The following is a 16,947-nucleotide window of genomic DNA, read 5'->3' as shown; positions in this document are numbered from 1 at the left end:
TATCTCTTGTTTTTCCTGCTTTACTAGTTTAGTCCAGTTTCAGAGTTGCTGATTCCTGGGCTCTGGTTGTAGTTCCTGTGTACTGTTTCCTTGCCTTATTTGGGGGAGAGGAAGTTACCTTGCTTACCAGTGGGAGTGGGAAGCATTGAGCTGCCTTTTGTCCAGTTTTGTGAGGTTTCAGCCAGTAACTAGTAGTTTATTGGTCGTTTTGGGCCAGTTTCTAGCTTTTTCCAGCCCCCGGTATAAAATGTGTAAACGCGCTGCTTCAGCTTGTACCAAACTAACAGCACTGAGCTATAAGCTACCGTTCAAAACTGAATTTCTTTTCTTGAATAAGTGTATTTGGCTTTAACGATTACAGAAGCTTTGTGCTCTTTCAATTGACTTGTCCTTATGTTAACTAATTGACATTATTTGTCTAATTGTTCATTTACTTTGTAGCAAATTACTTTAAGTGTGCTGACCTTCTTTGAAAGGGTTTTTATGATCTCTTTTTTTTAACAGTAAAATAAATCCGTTTAGTGTTTGATGGGGTTTTCGGTTTGAGTTGCTGATTCCTGGCTTTCGGTTAGGGTTGCCATTCTTTTTGGGGAAAATTATGCCTAAGCGATGTAGGATTAGCGACTTTGAGTTTTGAGTTTTAGCCAGTCTAGTTTTTTGGCGGTATGGCCAGTTTAGCTTTTCCAGCCTGGTATAAAAGAGCACTGTTCCAAGTTTTCCTGCAAATTCCGTAAGCATTATCAAAAATAAGCTATATTTTGAATTTCAATCTGATACTGCTTATTTCCACATCATACTAGCTATTAAATCCTTTATTTACTTGAACTTTTTTACTTTAACAAAATTACTACAAATTCTTTTTTAATTGAAATTTTTTCAACTTTAAATTGAGTACTGATTCTCCCTTTAAAAATTTAATAGATTCCTTTTGTAAAAATTTAAAAGTTTCTTGTTTCCTGCTTTCGTTTAGTTCCTTTCTGTTTGTTCGCTTATACCCCGAGTACTGTTCCTTCTTATTTGGGAGGGAAGTTACCTTGCTTATTGTGAATTTTACTACTAGTCAGTTTATTAAATTAAAAAGTCAGCTTTTGTATAGCGGGATACTGCTTTTCAGCCCTATCAAGCGTAACGTTTTGGGAGTATATCAGCACAGAGATGATCAGGAATTATAGTAGATGATAGTACTTTTAACTGAATATTTTTTTGCCTCCACTCTGATACTAGAACTGTTTTCGTCTTTGACTTAACTGTTTTCATTTACTTAATTGTTTGAATTTTTGTTCTAATGACATTTTAGCATTTTTTTTTACCTGCAGTACTGATTATACATTTCAGTGTTTGTTCCTGTTTTGCCGTTTGTGAAAAAGGGGTAAAAATTTTTGTTACCTCTTTACAGTTTGTGTTAAGTTGCACTCCTGCTTTTGTGTTCCTGTGACTGTTTATTGCTATTGGGCAAAAAAGGGTTCCCCGCTTAAATAGCCGAAAGCCTGCGTTTCCAGCTTGTATTTCAAACTTTTAAATATGGCCCGAAGGGTCTAGGCGACAAACTATAAACTTATAGAAAGTTTCACTTTATACCAGCCAGACTTATTGCAGTTTGTAAACAGGTGAGAAGCTGTTAAATATTTATTAAATATTGGAATCCTTTCCCTTAATACTACATGTATTTCGCTCCTTCTGTAATTAAGCTGATTACAGCATTTAATTTAAATTTTCATTTGATTTGTTGAATAAGAAAATATAAGAAAAAATCTCTTTTTGTAGTACTGTTCTCATTTATAGTGTTCTGACTGTTTGCGTTTGTGAGAAAAGAAATATCTGTTTTCCTGTTTACTATAGTAAGTTGAGTCTTGTCCTGGTTTTGTAGTTCCTGTGTACTGTTCTTGCTTATTGGGGAAAATTTCTTGTTACCAGTGCTGGATGAATGAGCTGTTTTAGCCCTAAGTTTTACGTTAAGTAGTTATTGGCGTTAGGCCAGTTTCTACTTTCCTCCTTATCACGGAAAGCGGTTTTAGAGCGCTACTGTGCACAACAGCAGATAACAAATTAAACTTGAGTAGACAGTCTGTCTTAAATTATTCCCACAGTGATTTCCAAATTCCCTTTAACTTTTAGACTAAGATTTTTTCTGCCTACTGAATCTTTAAGGATCAGTTTACCTGACATGCAGGGCGTGCCTTTACCTGTGTGCTGCAGTTATGAGGTTGGTCTGTACTGCCTGTGGAAAAAAAGAATCTTGTTTTCTGTATATGGATTAGAGTGCTGATCGGGCTTGATCTGTGACTTCCGCCAATGAGAGAAACGGGAACCATGGTGGAACTAGTTGTCGTTTTGGTTAGCTACAGTATTTAAGCCTGGGCATTGGTTTCCAGCTGATAAACCTAACTTCCGATGAGTAGCTGCCATGGCACATAGCCAGAGGTTAAAGGCACTAGTCCCTTCATTCCAAACCCTGACTTCTACGACTTCATCTTAACTAAGCCCCTTATGAAGGGAGATTCTTACTGAACCCCAGCACTGCCAAGTCTATCTGTAGGAATTTTTGTATGTGACCCAGCAACCCCATTCTGCACCACCACTTTAGTTTGCTAACTTCACAGGGACATTCTAGGTCTCTTACTGGACCTGGGACCCCTAATCATGACCCCAGAAACTTTACAAACCAAACATGCGGTGCAATATGCCAGGCCCATCTTCAAGGCTGCAAGACATCAGAAAATCCACATATGCCGTCTCACATCTACCTAAACATCACAACACAAAATAGGACCTCCCCCAAAAACCAACACAAGGCCACAAGGGACTCTGAGGAGGAACCCTCAGCTGCTGGTAAAGAGGCAGAAATAAGTGTGCACAGTATTCCTTTGCTTTGGCTAAGGGACAACGCATAGCACATTCACTGACCACCTAGGTGCCTAATGCCATTCTCCAACTCACATATATAGATTAAAATTGATGCCAGGTGAATCCCACAACCTTTACCTCTCCATGTAATGGCTCTGTACTGCTTGCACCAGACAGTCAAACTTGAACTAAAACTTTGTCAGCTGCTGCAATTATAAAGTAAGTGCTGACCCTACACTGTATTCTGTAATAATAATATGTCATATACATGACTTTCTTAACTTGGTACAGTAATCAAGTAAATGTAGTTGTATTTGTCCAGAAAGTATCATAACATATGGCAGCAGAGCAATTACTTTACATGTATATAAAGAGCTAGCTGTGCACACTATGGCACTGATTTGTCAAATAGACAATGCAGAGCACAGTCACTGAACACCTAGAGGCCTAATGTCTTTCTCCTACTCACATACATGTGTAGTCAGATTTATGTCAGACAACTCACACAGCTTTTACCTCCACATGTATTGCCTGTGTACTGCCTGCATCACACTAAGTCACCCTGAACCAAAACTGTTATCAACTGCTGCAATTGTAAGTTACCATTGAACATTCCTCTTAACTGGACAGATTGTCACACAATGGCCAGAAGCTGGCTTTATATTTTTGGTCTGTCTTTCATAAAGATGTGTGGTGTTATGGAAGATTACTAGCAAGTTATTAAAGACTGAAGTCAGAAAATAATGGCAGACATCTGAGTTTCAGACTTCACATCCTTCAGATATTTCATGATAATGCAAAACCTGTTATTCTATCAACTTTCTTCTTTTATAAGAGAAATATTTAACAAGTGTCACTATTTTAGTGCTTTTTTCACACTTTCATTTATGGTTTTGTTCACATTTCAAGAGGTTGAGAGGTATGCTCCTGAAATTGGGCTGATTGTTTAAGGATATTATGGCATATTACTGTTTGGTTTACCTTGCTACAGTAATCAGGTAAATAATGTTGAATGTCCACAGAAATAACTGTATCATCTCACAGCAGAGCAAATGTGTTCACTTACATGTTCCCATTACTAGTATGCCTAATCCATTACAGATTCACATAGTCAACCCTCTCATAGGTAATGAGGAACACCGAATGCCCCCAGTGTAGCATAAAACTTTTGCAATGATAAAGCATTACACACAATAGTTGTAAAGTAATGATACACAATCCAGTCTCTGACTTCAGAAACAGTCCCAAGATCAAACTACAGGCAGGAAGCAGAACAAGGAGAGTAACAAGTATGGAGAGTATAACATATATTTCATTGTGCCATGCCAGGTACATCTATTTCTAGCTGGTTTCCCACCCCTGTTATAAAAACAGATGCAATGCTTGTTTCTTTTGCTTGTACTACTCAAACTGTTCCTGTGGCAATGAGAGTAATCCATCCTGGAGAAGTGGGATCAGACCTTTCTTGATACAAGTATATTTTTGTTGCTTTCCACATCTGAATACCTAGCGACTGTATTCGCCTGCCTTTCTGTTACATTGAAGCTGTTTTACTGCAATTAACTTAATATTGCACTTGGAATCCTTGTTTGTTACTATTTGATGTATTTGTAGCAAATTCTTCTGTGTAAGCTGTAGTAGCTGATTCATAGCATTTATAAGTGTTTGCTGTACCTGTTCCTGCCTGTTTTTTGAAAAAAGAAAAAATATCTCTTGTTTTCCTGCTTTACTAGGGGGGTTTTTTTTTTTCCCGGGCTTTGGTTGTAGTTCCTGTGTACTGTTTCCTTGCCTTATTTGGGGAGAGCAAGTTACCTTGCTTACCAGTGGGAGTGGGAAGCATTGAGCTGCCTTTTGTCCAGTTTTGTGAGGTTTCAGCCAGTAACTAGTAGTTTATTGGTCGTTTTTGGGGCCCGTTTCTAGCTTTTTTCCCGCCCCTGGTATAAAGCGTAACGCGTTAGCCTGATTTTTGGAGCTGCCACTGTTGCACACTAGGGCGCGTTAGCAGGTTTAAACTATTCGGGCTACCTAAAGTCCACTCTTCAAATTTTCCCTTAAAACTACCTTCCTCGAACTATACTACTGATCTAATCAGCGTATCCTATAACTAAAAAGATCATCTCCACTTGACTCCAAGTAGACTATTCTCTATCTGTTAAACCTAGCACTTGCTCCTACAGTACTTATTACCTTGATACGGCACTCTTGTCATAGATAGTACCCCAAAAAAGGTAACCCCCCATTTCTCGGTCACCCACGTCCCCCTGAATCTTTTTTAAAGTTTTTGTCTATCCTTCTAGCATGTCGAGGGATCAGTTGCTAGTGTCCTCTCCTGCTCAGCTGGTGAACCTGGGAATATTGAGGCAATGTTACAATTGCCTCATGTACACAGACAACCCTCTCCTCCTCCCACAAAACACAAATACATGCGAGAGATGCAACTATACGGCCAAACTGGAGGCTGAGCTCTCTCAACACAGGACTGGCAAGACCAGTCAGGAGGAGAAGGTTACCACACACACTATAGACCCAGTCTCAATACCATTACAACCTCAAATCATACACATAAACACACAAAGACATACTGGAGGCTCTGATCAAAAAACTACCAAAACAGCAGAGGCCACCAAAGCAGACACCCAAACAACCACCACCTCAGAACACAACACCTGCAACACATAGACCTCACAGTCAGAGTGTCAAACAGTCACAGCCCTTAAGGCCAAACACAATGCCAGACACACCAGTCATTGGTGACTCCATAGTCAGACACACTGGCGTCCCCCACCAGACTGAGTAAGGAGAAGGTCACAGTAAGCTGCCTGTGGGCGCTAGAATCCGCCACATAACGCAAGCACTCAGGTCTCTCAACAGCAGGTACAAATATGACTCAGTCATTGTCCACGCTGGTGTAAACGACCTGAGCGACCTCCTTTGGGCTACATGAAAAGAGACATTGAGGAGCTCTCTGATTATGTAGCCCAGGCAGGTATGACCCTGACCTTGAGCAGTATCCTACCTTCACCAAGAATGATGCCACAATACAGAGATAAGATGATCAGCTTTAACAATTGGCCTAAACACTGGTGTCATTCAAAGGGGATCCAGTATATGTCTGCCTGGGATGACATGCTGGACAAGCCACGGCCCAAAGGCGGCTTGCACCTGTCACCCTGGGATTCGGATATTGGCAAAGGCTCTTGCCCCCCTATGCCTTTTTAGGCAAGGCTCAAATTCTAAACCTACCACCCTAGAACAAAAAAAAGGGGAAAAAACTAAAAGGGTTAATGGCTGCTTCAAGCCGGAAGGAGAAAAACAATTTTTCAGCTGTGCCCACTATAGCACTGATTTGTCAAATAGACAATGCAGAGGCAGTCACTGGAACACCTAGAGGCCTACGTCTTTTCTCCTACTCACATACATACCTGCAGTCAGATTTATGTCAGACAACCTCACTACGCTTCTTTACCTCCACATGTATTGCCTGTGTAATTTGCCTGCATACACTCAAGTCATCCCCGAAGACAAAACTGTTATCAACTGCTGCAATTCTCAGGGTTACACCACGTTGAACATTCCTCTCAAGCTGGGACAGATTGTCAGACTTAATTTCCAGAATCTATGGCCTTATATTTTTGGTCCATTTTCCTTAAAATGCTTATTATAAGATTACTGGCAAATCATTAAAAGATTGAAGTCAGATAATAGTGACAGAACTATCTTAGTTTTCAGGCTTCTATATCCTTCAGATATTTTTCATGATAATGCAAAACCTGTTATTCTATCAATTTCTTAGTTTGTAAGAGCAATAACTTTAACATGTCCCTCTATTTTAGGTGCTTTTGTCCCACTTTTATTTAGTAAACTTTGTTCTACATTTCCATGATCCCAAGAGGTTGGGAGGGTGCTCCTAGAACCTGGATCTTGATTATTTAATGATATTATGGCATATGCAGTGTCATTTTGCCTTTTGCTAGTGAATCAGGTGTGGTCATTGTTGAATGTCTGGGAAATAGCCAACTGTGACATGTCATGGGTAGAGCAAATGTGTTTCACTACATGTTCCAGCTGGTAAGTATGCCTAATCCATTACAGATTCACATAGTCAACCCTCCTCAAGTTGTAATGAGGGCACTACATGCCTTGGAGTGTAGCACCATACCTTTCATGCCATGGTAAAGCACTTATCACATGATGGTTGCTGCAAAGTGAATGATGCACATTGCAGACTCTGACTTCAAAAACAGTCCCAAGACTGGAAACTGCAGGCAGGATACAGAACCGCGGAGAGTAACATACAATATGGAGAGTATAACATATATTTCATTGTGCCATGCCAGGACATTATCTGTGGTCACCACACTAACAACAGATTAAGCTTCTTTGACACATAATAGTAACTGAGGTTTACCCCACACACACAAAAAACAGTGGGGTGCCCTTGTTTGACCCATACCAGTAAGTTATCTGTGATAGCAGTGCAGATTGTCTTGCATTTCATTATGTGAATAATGCTTGTACTAGTGGTGCTGTGTATAGCTGTTTCCTGTGGCAATGAGGGTAAGGCATCCATCCCTGTTTTTTGGAGATCCATCAGTGTGTGGCTGGGATAAATCCCACTAACCCAGTGAGGACACTTTCTTTATAAAGCATGTGCTTTCATTTTCTACTGTGGTACACACTAAGCTTTTGCAGAAATTTCACTTATTTTCTCTGTTTCACTTTTCCTTACTTATGGAATACGAGATATGTAGCTAGATCATTCATATCCATTACTAGTACACATCAGTCCTGGGATAATTGTCTGAGCACAGTCAACATATACATATTGTTTCCTGATAAGAACAAGGCTGGCTGTTCTTGTTTATACTGAAAACAAAAGGTGTCATGTTTGGCTTCACTCTCTGTTGAAACTGGTGCCTCTATTGCCTAAATCTTGACAAACCAGATCACTGCAATCAGACTGCCAAAAATAGAAACCTATATATATTCAATTGTGCTCCTTGGTCACTGCAAACCAGGCCCTGGAATTACGCCTCAGCCAGGTAGAAAGTGTGCGTCGGCTCATGTTTGTTCGCACTGGCCATTTACATGCAAACAGGTATAATTCACGTGTGTACACTTTGCTCACCATCACATAGCAACTTCCTGTATGCCAGTTGCTCCTATGGACTGTATATATAATGCTTCATTGTTGACCTATATTGGATATTACATTGAAAACAATATACTGGTAATGTCCAGATGTAAGGATGTCTCACATATTTAGAATTCATCAATATCTTGCCCAACCTCTCAACTCCCTCAAACACAAGATCAGTACAACATTGGGAACTCATTCCTGCCTTCCAAGCATGTTTCAGTGGCTACCAACTATAATACACATGTACTGTAGTGTGTTCCACATGGACAGGATAACTTACTGAATTGCTCACAACTATGTCTGATAACATAATATAGAATCCAAGTATGGTCAATATAGATACGCATGTTGCTACACTAATAGGGTTATTAACAGAATACTGCTATTAGGTTTACTAGCCTCATATAATGCTGTGAGGCTATTTGTGTCTAGGCAGGACTCCCACCAAAATTTATATCGGCTATCACATTAGTAGACAGGTGACAGGTAACTGCTAAGGAGAGGTAAACAGCTTCTGGTATAAATGGCATTGTAGAGGCCTACAGATGGTTAGAAGAGAACTGTTATACTTACTTGGGCAATCCACTCCAGTCAGAGGGTTTAGGAGTGACCCCATTCCAAATACTTTTAGCTGGGTTCATCTTGACTTAGAGGGTGGAAGAGGAATCAAGCAAGTAGATGTGTTTGAGGATATTGCTGAAGATATCCTCATAGTGGATGACTTTGATGAGTGCAGTACTTTGTGTACATACAATTTGCCACACAGTCAGGCTTAGCGAAAGGCATAGTCCAGTAGTCTGGGAGAGACACAGAAGATCTCATTCCTTGAAGCTGGAACTGTGGTAGCTTATTTCAAGAGAAGGTGCGTATCTGGTAGCAATAAGTCTGGGATGTGGAGCCACAGCTGCCTGGTGGGTACTGATGTTCCTAATAGACTGTGAGGATAGACATGAGTGGTGGTACCCAGAGGACAGCTGAGGCACTGGCTATCGTGGAAGTGAATAGGCTTCCTGTGGAAGGGCAGCTGAGGTAGTTCAGTCAAAGGCTTGAGTTAGGATAGGCTCAACATATGGATCCTACTTTACAAAGCTTGAGGGAGAGATGGCTAAAGAGGCACATGAGGGCTCAAGGAAGAGGGGAGTCACTGGATACTGGGCAAGGCTTGCTGTATAGGAGAGGGGACTCACTTTAGGAGGTTCTAAAGGTGAAGTGAATATGGGAGTTGTGAGGTGCCTAGACCTTGCTGTCTGCGGATACACTTTTAGTCATATAGTAACATGACATTCCTTTCTCAGATCATAGGGCATAAGATGTATTAAGGACACCTATTAGCAAAATTTCTATTGGCCTGACTTGTGAGGGATGTAGTGGTAGGGATATTGTGGGACTCAGAACTGTGCCAAAAATTAGATAAAGCAGGGGATAAGGCTAAGGCTTCATTAAGGCTTTTGCCTGTTATCGAAGAGCCATTTCAGACAGTGGCCCTAGATATTGTGGGACTTCTGGGTACTCCAGGTTCTACAGGAAAGAAATACATCTTGTTGGTAGTAGACTATGCTACCAGATATCGTTTGGCAGTGGTTCTGTCATCTATTGAGCCAGAGAAGGTGGCAAATGGTTTGATAGGAATATTCAGCAGAGTAGGTTTTCCATGGGAAAGACTGACTAACTGAGATGACAACTTCATGTCAGGCTTGCTGACTTATCTGTGGAAGTATTGTGGAGTGAAACATCTAAAGACCACCCTTACCAACCCCAGACTAATGGTCTAGTGGAGAGGTTAAACTCTACATTGAAGAGCTATACACTGGCATACAGACCAACAAGCGTTAGGGAGGTCTTGGATAGATTAAATAGAGCAGGATTAACCATTAAACCCAGTAAGTATCAGTGGCTACGGAACAGGTCACTTACTTAGGACACGGTGTGGGAAGTGGTAAAATTAGGCCAGAAGCTGTCAATGTGGAAATTATTCAAGAGTAGCCAGCTCCTTAAGTTACTGGGCGAAAACAAGTGACAGCATTTCTAGGGACAGCGGTGCACTATAGGAAATTTGTGCCCAATTAGAGTACCATAGCTGCACCTCTTACTGATCTAACTAGGAAGAAAAAAGCAAGCAAGGTAGTGTGGACCATAGATTGTGAAAAGGCATTCCAAGAAACATAAACAGATTTTAGGAGGACCCCTGTGTTAGCCAGCTGAGATTACAATAAATAAATTATTGTACAGGTAGATGCTTCAAATTATGGGGTGGGGCTGTACGTAGCCAAGTTTCCGCAGATGGAGAAGAGCAACCGATGGTTTACCTGAGCTGTAGATTCCAACCTAAGAAGAGTGCTATGCAGCTGTGGAGAAATAGTGTTTGGCCATAGCGTGGGCTTTGCAAAAGCTACAGCCCTGACTTTATGGGAGAAAATTCACTGTACTCACAGATCATAGCCCTTTAACATGGCTTAATAGGGTCAGTAAGCAAAATGTCAAGTTACGGAGGTGGAGTCTAGAATTTTAAGCAAATGATATGACCATACAACATTGCAGTAGGGTTAATAATGCCAGTGCAGATGGATTGTCCAGGATAGGAGTGGGTTAATATTTTTCACAAGTGTCAGTTTTTAAGGGTCACTTGAAAATGGTGCTTGAGTCATGGGTGGGGGAAGAAATGTGAAGAAAATGAAAACACTGTTATCTGTGTTAGCATGTCTGGCAGGAGATGCGTGTATATTATCAGATTAACTTGTACTGTATGCCAGCATGTCTACATGGGATAATGTAAATACATTTTTAAAATGCTGAGTATTTCCCCGTTTATGCAAAATGTTTAAAGAATTTGTCAGTGTTTTGGTGCATTTTTAATTGCACATGTTTATGAGGGAGATTCTAAAGTAGAAACTGTCTGTGGAGAATCAGCTGATCAGTAGGTGATGTCATTGGAATGTTCCTAGTTGCTATGTGATTATTAGAACAGATGATTAACAGGAAAAATAACTTATTTAAACAGCTGATTGTTATTTTTTAAAATAAAAGCACAAACCAAGAAGTACACAAAATGAGGCAGGTAGTCAAACGGATACGTATAAAACCACACAGTTGTTTATTAATGATTAAGCGTTTTCGTCAGGAACTCTGACGTCAACAGAACAATGAATGCATAAAGCACTAAGTTTAAATACCCTCCCCCAGCACTAAATTAATTACATCACATCCTATTAAAATTAGCTATTAAATAGACAATGTTAATAAAATTCCTCTTGGACACATATTATACATAAAATAACTGACATTACTTCAACTTTACAAATCACATAAAATACATCGATTTAAGTTTCAACAGAGACATAATACAGACCCTCTCATTAGGGCCAGGACTTACACTAGCATTAAGTTTGATTTGTCACTTTAGTTCTAAAAATTCCAGGTAGTCATCCAGTGGACCACACCCAGGACCCTAAGTCAACATTGTCAATAGCACAGAACTTGAATTTGTGTGTGGGGAAACATGTTAACATAGTTATACAAAGCATTCCTATTATTTTTCTGTTTGTTGTCACATAGATGTTTGTATACCCTTTGTTTAAGTGCCCTTTTAGTTCTTCCCACATAAAATCTGTCACAGGAGTCACACTTGGCAATATAAACCACTACTTTTGAAAAACAATAGTATTTCCTCTTGGAGGAAATAACCCAAAAGTTCTTAATAAAAATATTGCCCCTATCCAGAATGAGGGGACATTGTGTGCACCTACCACATTTAAAGCAACCACTATCTCTGTGTACCTTCCCAGTTATTTCTAACAAACTCTTACAGTGTCTTTCTTATATACTGCTACTGGTTTGTCTCCTATAATCCTGTTTACCTCACAATCCAAAGTAAAAATTTCTCTATGATGTTTCTGATATCATAGAAATTAAGCATAAAAGGGATGGTAAGGGCTCTTGAAAGCTTGCCCTGTCTATCCTCACTAGGGTATAAAACTGTCCTCAACCACATTAGATAAAAGTTTGACTAATGTACCTGTTTGCTTTTTGAGTTTAACCTCATTTTGTATTGTGTTGACCAATTCCAGGGGGTGCCCTCTTCTTGTTAACATCCCTCTCAATGTGTCACATTCCCTGTGATAATCATCGTCCTCAGAGGTTATTCTGGCAACCCTGACATATTGCCCCTTGACCAATGCCTTCTTCTGGTGTACAGGGTGCCAGCTTCCAAAGTGCAATAGTGTGTTTGAATAGGTGGGTTTCCTACATAATTTTGAGATGAACACTTTTCTCCTATAATCTTTTTCAATAGTCACATCCAAAAAGTTAAGCTTATTGTCATCCTTTCTCACTGTGAAGTTTAAAAAATCAGTAGTGGTATTAATGTATGTCACAAATTCCTCTAAACATTCCTCACCACCTTTTCACAGAAGGACTGTATCATCCAGGTACCGGCCATATAGGGCCCAGGATTCTCTAAAGTTAGAATTCATAATAAATTCACTCTCCCAGTGGGCCAGCACTATGTTGGCAAATGCTGGCGTACAACATGCTCCCAATGCCACTCCTTGTCTTTGCCTAAAAATGTGCCCTTCAAAACTCAGGAAGTTGTTCTCTAAAATTAGTTCTATGCAAGTTCTTAGAGTCAGTATTGTACCATGCCCCATATCTGAGTTGTTACATAAATATTCATAAAATCATTCCAACCCTTCTTCATGCGATATCACAGAAAAGAGGTCACTGATATCCATGGTAACCATAATCAACCCATCATCATACATTTCAGGTTTAATTTTACTTCAAAGATCCCATGAGTCCTTGATGACCCGTTGGCTTTTATCCAAGATGCCCTTAACTTTGGTGTCAATATACCTAGCTAGGCAAAAGGTTTTGGATGCCTTAGCATCCACAATTGGATGAAGGGGCGGGTTGGTAATGGATTTATGTGTCTTTGGATTCCCAAAGATAGTTGGCTTCCTAGGGCACTTTAAATCTAAGAAATCATGAGTTTCCAAACTAATTTGACCATTTAACAATAGTTCCTCCTCTGTAAGATCAATGTTCCTATAGGCAATGTTCATTTCATTGATGAAAGCTTCTACATAGGTTTCACTATACAATAAATCAAATATGTTGCTATTATAATCAGAGACATTCATTATGACAAGACCCCCACCCTTTTCTGGTTTCATTAACCTGATATTCTGGTTACATATTATATCCTGCAAGAGCCCCCATTCAGCTTGGCCCAAATTATTAAGGACCCCTTGTGGTTACACCTAAGTAGTTGTCTAATCTTATTATCACACATAGCTTCATATAAAGAAACCAACAGGTGGGTAGGTGGAATAAAGGTACTAGGTCTAAGATGTATACCCAGAGTCTCCATACATATGTTATTACCAAAATACAAAGCCAAATTCAGTTTCCTGCTATACAGTTTCAAATTCAAAATGGTGTCAACCAAACTGGCATTTCTGCCAGGGACGAAATGTAAGCCCTTGGAAAATAAATTGGCCCATTCTGTGTCCACGTTGACCTGACTGTAGTTATATATTGTAAAGTCCCCATCAACATTTTTTATGGTTGACACCATTGTTTCAGAGGGTTCTAGTGTTTGTGATAGGATCCCCTTCTCCCCCTCCACTGTTCCTGTTAGCTCTCCTGACCATAATTGTAGCCACCAGGTCTTATCGCTCTCTGGTTCCTGATCCTTTCGGACCTCCTCAATGGTGGGGATCTAAAGGGACATCCCTGTTTAAATATTCTTCCGCTTCAATATTTTCATTATAGCCCTCATTAGTTTCTATAGATGGCCTATCAAAATATTGGGCCTGCTGTCACTCTGGTGGGGTCGGGATATGCCTTCCCAGCATCATAATCCCCCTTACCCTCATTAATGTGCATTGTTTTCCCACTTTTAAGTCTGTTAAATCATTATTGACAATTTTAAAAATATTATAAATGTCTTTCTTTTTACATTCAAACAATAAGTCACTTTTAATACTTGTTTCTATTTTGTCAATGTCCCTAATTAATAATGCAATTTTTTCTGTAATTGTCAGCTATTAATAATTTCAAAAGCTCACAGTCTTGCCTGTTAAAGAAAGCAATCAAGTCCAAGTGTAGCTGCAAAGGCTTAATGAGTCCAGTAGGGAACTTCAAAAGTCTCATCCCCTTTGGAACTTGTTCACGGTTCACACACTCCTGTAGATACAAATTTTCCAACTGCAGTTTTTATATATGTGACCCAAGTCCTAAAACTGCCTGAGTTGTTGGTCTAAAGTCCCAGCTGTTTCCTCCATGTTAATCACATTATCATCTAAATTCAGTTACTTTCTGAGCCATTGCTTAGTGGAAAAGGACGTCAAAGCCACATCACTCCCTCTCGGTTTAGTCTGCTGACTTGTTGTTGCCTTGTCACAAGAGCTATGCAAACCACCATTGCTTCCTTGTATTTCATCACCATAGCAATGCTCTCTCTGTGCTGGAGTGATTAGCGAGGGCTCAGGAGTCTGTGAATGTGGCCCTCAGTGTTCAAATTAGTTTGAACAGTAAAAATAGCATTTTTATTTTGATTGTGCATAAAACTATCCACTTTGAGATTGAGGTGTCTCACCAAAGCAGATAAGGAAGCCAATGTCTCTGCCTAAGTCTGTAAATCCATGATGGCTGTGGTGTTAAGACGCTCACCTCCCTCTAGCTTAATCAGTAAAAATAGAGTTTTTTTTTTTTATTTTGATTGTGCATAAAATTATCCACTTTGAGACTGAGGTCTCTCACTGAAGCAGATAAGGAAGCCAATGCCTCTGCCAAAGTCTGTAAATCCATGACGGCCATGGTGTTAAGAAGCTCACCTCCATTCTTACAAACCAACTGTATTAAAAACCAAAGCACAAACCAAGAAGTACACAAAATGAGGCAGGTAGTCAAATGAAAACCACGGATACGTATAAATCCACACAGTTGTTTATTAATGATTAAGCGCATTTGTCAGGAACTCTGATTTCATCAGAACAATGAATGTATAATGCAAGGCTGTGAGTTTTTGAAATTATTAATAGCTGACAATAACAGAAAAATGGTATTATTAATTAGGGACATTAACAAAATAGAAGCAAGTATTAAAAGTGACATTGTTTGAATGTAAAAAGAAAGACATTTATAATATTTTTAAAATTGTTGATCATGTTTTATCAGACTTAAAAGTGAGAAAACAATGCAAATTAAGGAAGGACAAGGGGGATTATGATGCTGGGAAGGCATATCCCGACCCCCCCAGAGTGACAGCAGGCCCAATATTTTGATAGGCCATCTATAGAAACTAATGATGGCTATAATGAAAATATTGAAGCGGAAGAATATTTAAACAGGGATGTCCCTTTAAATACCCCACCATTGAGGAGGTCAAAAGGATCAGGAACCAGAGAGAGATGAGACCGGGTGGCTACAATTATGGGCAAGAGAACTACCAGGAATGGTGGAGGGGGAGAAGGGGATCTTATCGCAGACAGTAGAACCCTCTGATATTGTAAGTGTCAACTATTAAAAATGTTGATGGGGCTTTACAATATATAACTACAGTCAGGTCAACATGGACACAGAATGGGTCAATTTATTCTCTAAGGGCTTGAATTTTGTCCAGTGCTAGGTAGGACTAGTTGACACAGTATATCCGATGTGTACAGTTCAAATCAGGAGAAGCATTTATATCAGGAGAGGGCTCCTACATCAATTTCATTCACTTTTAACCCAGACATTTGCTTTGCAACACATCCTTTCAAGTGTGTTCTGTCCCATACTTGGAGTGAGACTTAGTGCTGGCAATAGTTAGAATGTACTCCAGTTTGTGTATTTAGATAGGCACGTGTATGAATCCAGCAATGACTGACTAATATGTGTATGTTTAAGATTATAGTGCTAGGTAGAACTGGATTACCCAGCAGAGTTGATGTGTACACTTCCATTCATTAGATTCATTTACATAGGGAGAGGGTCTTGCATCAGTTTCATTCCCTTTTAGCCAAAATATTCTTTGCAACACACTAATGGGGTCTTCCATTCAAATGTGTTCTATCTCACATTTGTACTTCTCCTGTGATATGAGTGGCTAATACATAATTCTATAGTTGTTCTTCCTAGATAGGTAGATGTTTGAATATAGTAATGGCTGACTTGTGTGTGTATGTATGTGTGTGTGTGTGTGTGTGTGTGTGTGTGTGTGTGTGTGTGTGTGTGTGTGTGTGTGTGAGAGAGAGAGAGAGAGAGAGAGACAGACAGACAAACAGACAGACAGACAGAGTACAGTGTACAGTGTTAGGTAGGACTGGCTTATCCAACAGATGTAATTTGTAAATGTATACTGGTAGAGGGTTCTTCCATCAGTTTCAATCTTTTTTATGTCAAATTTCTGCTCTTCAACACATAAGGTCATCTGTTCAAATTTGCTCTACCTCACCCTTGAAGTAAGTCTTCTCCTGTTGTACTGGAGATCGAAACAATGTTCTCTAGCTTTTGGACTTAGGTAGGCCTAGGTACTTGAATCTGGCAATAAATAAATACATAGTGTAAATGTGTGTGGCTTCTGTGACAGCAATTGCTGGATTATCCAACACATGTGGTATGTACACCTCCACTCAGGCAAAACATTGACAGAGAGAGAGCTCTCACACATCTCTCACCCACTTTTAAGCTATACATATGCCTTGCAACACAATGATGATGCGATGCCTTCAAATATGTTCTGCATCATACTTTTAGTAAGACCTCTCTTGTTGTGCATGCAGCTAATACACAATTCTCTAGATTGTGGACTTACATAGCCTGCTTGGCAGTTGTTGGCTGTTGGTGAAGCACCTACCAAGAGGAGAATACGCTGAGAGAAGAAAGGAGCCACTTTTGAGACTTTAAGTATTTTTCCTCTGTTTATTTGTCAAGTTTTTCTGCATAGCTGCCTATTTTGAGCATTTTCTGGCTTTTTATATTTG

Source organism: Protopterus annectens, chromosome 4.part0 (assembly GCF_019279795.1).
Source record: "Protopterus annectens isolate FY-2018-M chromosome 4.part0, PAN1.0, whole genome shotgun sequence".
Classification (NCBI taxonomy): Eukaryota; Metazoa; Chordata; order Ceratodontiformes; family Protopteridae; genus Protopterus; species Protopterus annectens.
This window is presented reverse-complemented; position numbering follows the sequence as displayed.